Below are 9371 nucleotides of genomic sequence, written 5' to 3'. Positions count from 1 at the left end.
AACAATAAAACAAACAAAAAAGGGCATAGACAGACAGCAGTGACTGTTCTTAACCAGAGACTCCAGTTTGGTTACCAGCACCCACAGGATGGAAGAGGCTCACAACTGTCTATAACTCCATTTCCTCCCAGGGGGTCCAACGCCTTCTTTTGCACAGCATAGATGCATGGGGTGTACTTATATACAGGCAACACATTTATACACTTAATTTTTTAATTCAAAAATTAAAACAAGCAGATCTTCTATTTCATAATTATTCAGTGTTTCTCAAGTCATATGTATTTTAATTCTTAAAATTTCAGAAAAACCTGCAGATCAGCAGACTACGCACTTTCTTTTCCGTACAGAACAGTAGCATAAATAAGCAATGTGGTCATGTGCAGTCCAAAAATTATGCTGATTTAAAGGAATCATATGGACTTTCAATGAATCTCTTTACAGCAGCCTTCACATCTTTGTTCCACAGGCTGTAGATCATAGGGTTCAGCATCGGGATCACCAGGGTGTAAAACACGGAGGCCATCTTATCAGTATCTAATGAATAGTTGGTTCGAGGCTGCAAATACATAAACAACAATGTTCCATAGAAAACTGCAACAGCCATCATATGTGAAGCACAGGTGGAAAAGGCTTTCTTCTGCCTTCTGACGAACGTATCTTTAGGACAGACAGAACAATGTTGAAATAAGATATCAGAACTATAGTCATGGAAAAAACAATGTTTGAAGCTGCAGATATGAAGATGATTGTTTCTGGAACAAAGGTATCAGAACAGGACAATGTTAGCAGAGGCATAATGTCACAGTAAAAGTGGTTGATGACATTGGAAGAGCAATAAGATACAGAGAACACACAAGGTGTAACGACAATGGCTGTACAAAAGCCATATAGGTATGTGAGGGACACCAGCAGAAGGCAGACCCTCCGAGACACCGCCACCATGTAGAGCAGGGGGCTGCAGATGGCCACATAGCGGCCGTAGGCCATCACGGACAACATGTTCAGCTACGATGAACACCAGGTATCCTCCCAATTGAGTGGCACATTCGTAGTATGATGTACTTTTTCTGTTTGCTAAAATGTAGGCCAACATTTTGGGGGCAATGACGGTGGAGTTGCTAAAATTTATGATAGCAAGATGTCTGAGGAAGAAGTACATGGGAGTTTGGAGTCGAGAGTCGACACTCGTGAGGGTGATGATGCCCAGGTTCCCCATCACAGTCAGTATATAGATGACAAGGAAGACCAGGAATAGGGGGATCTGCAGCTCCCGAATGTCTGAGACTCCTTCGAGAATGAACTCAGTGACCTGGCTGGTATTTCCAGGACCCATGAAGGAACTGGAAACTCATCTATTTGAGAGGACAAAGAACTAGATATTAACTTTAAGGAAGTACTTTCTAGGATATTATTGACATTCAATAGTAAGAATTATTCTATTGATGAGATTTCTGCAAACTGTATAATAACTAGCTCAGGAATAAATTAGAATGCTTATTTATAGTTATTATATATTTATAAAACTTATACTCACATATTATATTAAATCAATATTTTCTTAGAATTGTTTATTTTTAGGTTGGTCATTTAGTCCTAACTCTGACTTCCTTCGCCATCAAATTTATAGTGTCTGAATTAAAACCCTGTCATAGTCTTATTTGAAAATCTGAAGTTGGTTTCAGAGATTCAAGACTGAATTTTAGTAAATACCTCAGCTACACAGTCCAGAATTATAGACATTTTGCCTCTTTAAAAAAATAGAATAATAAAAATTGGAATGGAGAAATGACTCAGCAGTTAATAGTACTGGCTGCTCTTGCAGAAGACCTGGTTTTGTTTCCTAGAAACCACATGATGGCTAAAAGTCATTCATAGCTTCAGTTCCAGAGAATCCAATGCCTTCTTCTGACCTCCACAGGCATTGCACCACGTGATTGTGCTTTCATACATGCATGTAAAATAAGAATAATAAATAAATATTTTTTAAAAATAGAATAAAAAATTGCAAATAATATTAAGAAAAAGAATGGAATACAACAAAAGAAAAATCAGAGAAAGAAGATGGAAATAATCCTTGACATTGCGGGAGATGATCTAGCAGTTTATTTCTTATATCAACTGTTGTTTATTTTCTTGGTTTCTGTGAATCATCTTCTCATTCACTGAACAAATACATCCTTGAGTTTCTACTTAAGACCAGGTAATCTTTAACCAGCAGGTAAATTATTTGTCTCTCATTTCACTGATCTGCTCTAGGGAACAAAGGAGATCTGTTAAGAGTACATATTCTATTAATGGGATTTTTGCAGAATACATTAGGTATCATGAATAAATTCAGGAAGAAGATAGATTAGGACAACCTAGGAAAGAAATTTCATGTGAGATGCTAAGAAAAATATTTTTGCTGCAATAAATTAAAACTGAAGTAAGAAGGTTAAGAAGGAATTATATTTACACTGAATCTTGGGAAAAACACTCTGTAAATCTAAGTAAGAATAAATTTTGAAAATGCTTTCCTTTCCAGGTATGGTTGTACATGCCTGTAACCCCAATATTTGAGGGGGTGAGGCTAAGATGATGCAGAATTTGATCAAGACTTTGAGTTCATGGTTACATTAGCTTACAGTGAAGCCTGTCAACAACAATAATAAAACTAAAGAAAAGGAAGGAAAAGAAAGAAAGAATAAAGGAAGAAAGATAAGAAAAGAAAATATTTTAAAAATATATCTCATAGAAAAGAACTTAGCTTTTGATGCCAATATTGACTTTGTTAATTTTGGCTTTATGGAAAATAATATGATTAGGTGGTGATGAGAAAATGTAAAATTAATAGAATTAGACAATATAGGTCACAATGGCAATGTGGATTTCACTGTAACTTTAAGGCATTCAGAAGTTTTAAGGCATGATACATTAATAAATGATTACCTTTACATTTTGAATGATTGTTCTAGCTCTTAATTTTATGTCTAATTATAGGTGGGAAGGGGATAGAGTCAGGTCATGAGTAGAAACAAAAATCTAACAAACCGAAGCTGTCAGTATGGCATTTCTGGTGAATGATAATATTTTCTGGGGCCAAAATGGTGAAGCTTTGGCAAAAATGATGTGTTTTCTGTTGGAAACACCATAACCAAGGGAACTTATGGAAGGCAGCATTTATTTAGCTTACTGTACCAAAGTGTGAAGAGACCATCATGGTGGGATGGCATGGTGGCAGAGGCAGCTGGACAAGGAGCAGAAGCCAAGTGATCACATCTTCAAACAGGCACAGTAAGCAGAGCAGGCATGGAGATCCAGCAAGGCTTGAGAATTCTGCAAGCCTGCCCACCGTGACTACTTCCTCCAGCCTGGCCACACCCTCTAAGACGTCCCAGAGCACTACCACCAATTGGGGACAAAAATGTCCCAATACTTGGAGATTCTGGGGCATATTATCAGTCAAACCATCACAAATGGCAAATTTCATAGCTGGGAGCAATAGCAAGATACTGTCCTCCACAAGATTTATGTGGTAAGTTATTCTAAAAATATATAAATAATGACAAAAAGAAAGTCTATCCTTAAGATGGTAATAGTGGAGATGGCTCAATGATCACAATGTAGAGTTCCATCAGCCACACACAGACACACAGACACACACAAAGATACACACACACACACACACATACAAACACACACACACACGTACATATATATATATGATTTGAAATAAAAATAAATCTTAAAGACAAATATGTTGAAATTCAATTTAAGACCCTATTTTGGGGACTGGAGAGGTGGCTCAGCAGTTAAGAGCTCTTGCTCTTACAGGGTACCTGGACTGGGTTCCCAGCACCTACACTGAGTGGCTTACAATGACTTATAACTCTATTTCTTGAAGATTTTATGACCTCTTCTGACCTCTGACTTCTGTAGGTCCCATTGTACATATGGTGCACACACACATACATGATAGATAAATGAATGAATAAATAAATAAATATTTTTAAAGAGTCTATTGCTGATGACATCACAAACTTGAACACAAGACTTTTAGGAATGTAACTCCTGTTGACCTGGAAGCCCCTTCCCTGAGGACCAACTCACATAGAATTAGAAGGTTCTAAATAAGCTGTCAAGAAAAGTAATCAAAATTCCAATGTGGTTGTAAAGTCTATGAACTATAAGAATGATCAGCCTTCAAAGATACCCCTAGTGGTGCAATAGTGACACTTTTATCATGGGGGTAACCAATAGCTGTCTTTGGACTCAAGTTCCACTCTGTAGATGAGAACCCACTCTTGGTATTAGCCAAGAACCCATCTTTGGAGAAGTCAGAGACCCACGAGGACTACCTATTACCGGCATTTTGCTAAAACAATATGGTTTCCAACTGTATTCTAAATGCTTATCCTTATATACAAAGATATGGGCAAACCTCACCCCCACCCATCAAATGTTTCTTTTTCCAGGGTATAGAGGTGACTACAGAGATGCACAAATGCTAAAAATACAGGAAATAAGTTACTGTAGGCTGTTCATCCTAGGCTTCCCTGTTATATTTCCTTTCATTGTGACGTGATCCTCTGGCACACATCTCATTCATGGAGGGTCTTTATTAATTTCAGCTACTCATTATGAGAAAATGAAGTATATTTCCTATCAATGTTTTCAACAATTATTTCTAAATAACATGGCAACTTATGCTGTCCTACAGATATGCTTTACAGACAGTCATTTCAGGCCCCCATGTCCTTCCTTACGTGAGGTCTTCTGAGATTCTTTTAGTTGTTGGTAAGAGGAGACATTTTATATACAAGAAGTTTATGTACTCTGTGTAGAACTAAAAACACACAACAAGAAGTTGAGTATAAATACTGTGTCAACTCAGGAGAACAAACTAAAATTATGTGATATTTAGAAGTGTTATTTTTAATGTGCAGTAGACATATTCAACCTTCTCATGTCAATGGTTGATTATAGGAAGGATAGAGTGATAGTGGATTTTGATTAAAAGAAAAGCTATAGAAAAATGAAGCGTGCAACTAACTTTCTTCCTCTTGGCTTTTTAAATTTGAAATAGGGTTTCATGTACCCAGGCTAATCTAAAATTTACTATGTAGCCAAGGCTGGTTTTGAACTCCTGATCTTCCTTCTTCCTCAACCTGAATACTGAGATCACAGGTGTGTGCTACAAAGGCTAGATTCCAATGTTCAGTTTAGAAAGTATTGCAAAAATAAACAAGTAAGCATCATATACTCAAAATGCCTTTACACTAATGTCATATTGCCTGAGAAAATAGGTTTTTGTTACTAATATATTTTAAGTATAGAAGATGTAGTGATATCTGTTTTACTTTGAAAACTATAAATAGATATGGACCATATTTGGCACTCTGTATTATGATAAATGCTAATAAATCCTTAATTTTTATGCAAATGAGTGTCTTGCCTGCATGGTTAAGCACACCTGTGTCGTGTAGTGCCCATGGAGGTCAGAAGAGCGCAACAAATGCCCTGGAACTAGAGTTACAGATGGCTATTAGCTGCCACATGTGTGCTGGAAACTGAACTGGGGCTTCTGAAAGAGCAGCCAGCAGAGCCATCTCTCTAGCCCTCAGTAAAAAAAATCTCAGAAAGAAACATTAGTATAAACATTATGTTATTTGATTAAACATAATGCTCAGCTTCTTCCAAAATGAAGTATGTGCTGGGGTTGTCTTTCTGTTTCTGTCTTCATCTCTTCTGGAAGGTCCTTGTTTTGTTAGGTGAGGTCACTGCTAATTGTTTGCGTTTTAACTTAATTACTATGTGAATGCCCTAATTCAAAATACAGTTAGCATTCTACGGTACAAGGTGGCTACCTGTGGATGACTGACTATAATACTCAACCTAAATGGGAAATTTTTATTAATCTCTCACACCCTCAAGGCTCAGGAGACATCTCAGAAGAGGAGGCTGAAAGAAATAGCCAGAGGAGGGAAAGGAGTGATGTGAAATGCAGCTTTCTGCTCAAGACACAGCTATTGCTCTCATGAATTCAAGGCAGCTCTGGTTACCTGAAGGAGGCCTGCACAAGGTCAAGGCAGTGAAATTCTAGCAAGATCTGAAGGGAGGATGGATGAGGAGCTCACAAAGCCCTAAACCCACTGAGAAACTATTGGCAGTTGGTAGGGGCTGGAGGCAGAGAAGCATTTTTCTTTGGGGGTGCGATCACTGGTGGTTCATCTATGCTGTGGCAAAATTTTCCCACACTCATGCACATGTGGAAAGCATTAATTAGACTCAGTGAATTTTTTGAAAACAAAAAAGAAGACATCACGATGGTGACACATTGTTGTGGTTTTAGGATGAGTTGAAAAGTACAAACCGCAGGTGATCATACTGTATTGCAAACATGCATGAAATTATCAAAGAATTAATTAAAAAATTAAAACTCAAAACTCCTGATATTTACTGTATCTAAAAGAGAGAGAGAAAAATTCAAAGCAAACCAAGAACAACTCAAAAATAAATTAAACCAAGAGAGGATTTGCTGGTTCAGCCATGATAGTAAGTAATGACCCGAGAACATAGTTATTTAAAAATTCTTACCTTAGGGCCCAACTAGTTGAAAAGATCTTCAGCAGACAAGCCGCTTCTGAAAAGTTGATCTGTAGAAAAGTTACAGCTTATTAAATATGTAAATCAAATGTTCACACAATCATTGTTTAGTATAGTAAAATACTAAGTGGAAATTCAGTTCAAAATTTATTAAGTGATGTATAGCCACATGTTAATATGATATTTTATGCTAGGTTAAAGATTTTTTTATGTGAATTATATAGAAATTTGTGGAAAACTGTGGAGAAACTTAAAGTAATAACAGAAAGGCATATTACATTACAACATTGTGCTAACATGTGGGATAAAATACATCAAAGTTGTACAAGCAGAGAGCAGAAGACCAGTTGCCTGAAAATAGGGGTGGCCTGTGATGATACTTTATAGTCATTGAGTGAAGACCACCAAGATTTCAGTTACGAAGGATGAATCAATGCTGGAGAACTAGCATCCAGTGTGGTAACTGCTGTAAGTGAAGCTGAATTGTAAACATGACATTTTCTAAGAACAGGTCTTGAATATTCTTACATGATGGGGAAAAATTAAAAGACAGTGAAGAGACAATGAGCTGGGTCTGAATGCTTATCCCTTCACAATGCGCATATGTCCCACAAAACATCATGATGTGAGCCCTAAATGTAAAGTTTCATTTGACAATTATTATGCTATGATATAGATATACACACAAAAAAATACCAGATAAGTTTAGACGACTTTTGAAAAATTACTTCTTTTGAGGCAATGAAGGGAGGTTTTTCTTTTTCTTCTCATCACACTATATTTTTAAAATTTATTTGCATTATAGATATACATGTTCTATTCTAAACTAGAGTTGACATGATTTCTGTCATCATAGATTTGTTGCCTGTCATCGAAATTCATAAAATTTGAGTAACATGTTTATGTCTGGTTAATATTAAAATTCAGCTATGCTGATCCTTGTGTCGTAGATTTAGCACAGTCTACTGCTGAATAGTTTTGTATTTTATGAATATACCACACTTTATCATTTTATTACTTGATAAGGATGAACTATATCCATTTGGTATAAATTCATCTATATCAGCAAGAATGTAATTTTCTTTTTTTGTACATGTTTTCTTTACTTGTGGGTAATACTGATGCAAACACTGTTCATTCCTTAAAGAAAATTAAGGACAGTTAATTATTGAGTAAATCACGAGAGACCATTATATTTGAAAATACACTATTGATTCAGGCCAGTAGCTCAATGTATAATCTGACTACAGATTAGAATTATTTTAGATTTTACACTATTGTAATTATTATTGCATTAATTTTTATTTTTAAGTTACTTTTCATTTTTAATTTTTAAATATTTTACTGAGTATTTGCACATTTTATATAACAGTTCTTAATCAAATGTATACCTCCTCCCCCATCCATGCCCCCACACAGTACAGGGGGCTAGTAGGAAACAGATGTTACAAGGGGGAGGTAAGAAAATGGGTGTGTCTGGGAGGGGAGGAGGGAGGAACATGCAGGGGACCGTGGGGGTGGGGAAAGGGGGAACTCAGGATAGGGGGTATAGTTGAAGGCAAATGTTATGAGGGGAGGGTGGGAATAATGGGGGGATTTTTACTTTAAATAAAAAAAAGTACTAAATCAAGGAAGACATAAATAAAATGTGTGGTTCTTAGGCAAAGACATGCTGTCAGTTTTGGACCTGATTCTGCATAATTGCCTCTGAATTTAAAGTAGCTTTAAAAAAGCATTGGAGAAATGTTTATACTCCAAGGAAAATAAGAGTGAAAAATGCAAAGAAGTCATTTGTTGCCAAATGAAAATGCACAAATGAAGAGTTTACCAGAGAGTACAGGGCATGGCAGTGTGTATACAAGCTTATGGTTTCTGTATCATAGATCTGAAAGCAAATACAGTTAACCATTGAGTATAGGTTACTGTTAATGTGTGTTGTAAGTGCTATATATATATTTCAAACTTTGATGACATTACAGGAAATGACCAGATAATTCTCATGTGCTAAGGCTGTCCTTTCCCTGCTTGTCAGGAAGCTGTCAAACATAGATTATGATAATATGAGGCTTTAGGAAGAGAAATACAGAGTTAGCATGTTTGTAAAACACCTAATCAAAAGTATTCTGAAATAACTAGCATATCAACGATTGAATATTAATTTGTTTGTAAGCCTTACTCTGAGGTAGACTGTTTTGCTTCCTATTTAGTAGACATCCTCCATAGTTTACTTATGCCATATTATGATAATATGCACTTATTCCTGCCTTTGGTCTGTGAAACTCATTCTTTGAGATACAGTGGTATCTATCCTATTTAATACTCAGAGACAAGTATAGAACTGGTATTAATAATTCTATGATTATTTTAAGTATTTGAGACTTATTTTAACTCTGTTCATCTTTGTTCAACCAAAAAAGTGGTACAGTTTCCATATTTTAAATATGTGCTTTAATATCATTTTCAACATACTTGGCACTTTTGTTATCTGATTACATAATTGTTATACTGTTGAGTTTGGAAAAGTAAATATGAGGAGGAGCTTTATTCAGAAAAAAAAAAGAATGCTTGAGGTGGCATATCGTTTTACCTATTTATCCTTGAATTTTTATGATGGAGTATGAAAAGAAGGGTTTCAGACCCAACTGAATTAAGATTATAAATGGAAGTTTTGAATTTGTACATGAAAATTGTCTCATTAACAAATTTTATTTTTTTCACTGGGATGAATATTGAGCAAAACAGAGAGACCAATTTATAGATAGCATGGTAAAAACAAGGCTCAATTT

At 35.9% G+C, this 9371-nt stretch overlaps 1 pseudogene; it reads right to left on the bottom strand.

Moving 5' to 3' along the window:
• Positions 1–391: 391 nt before the first annotated feature.
• On the bottom strand, positions 392–1333 carry LOC103736656 (annotated as a pseudogene).
• Between the last annotated feature and the right edge of the window lie 8038 nt (positions 1334–9371).

This window comes from Nannospalax galili, unplaced genomic scaffold, assembly GCF_000622305.1.
Source record: "Nannospalax galili isolate Female #2095 unplaced genomic scaffold, S.galili_v1.0 scaffold337, whole genome shotgun sequence".
Taxonomy (NCBI): domain Eukaryota; kingdom Metazoa; phylum Chordata; class Mammalia; order Rodentia; family Spalacidae; genus Nannospalax; species Nannospalax galili.
This window is presented reverse-complemented; position numbering and strand designations above follow the sequence as displayed.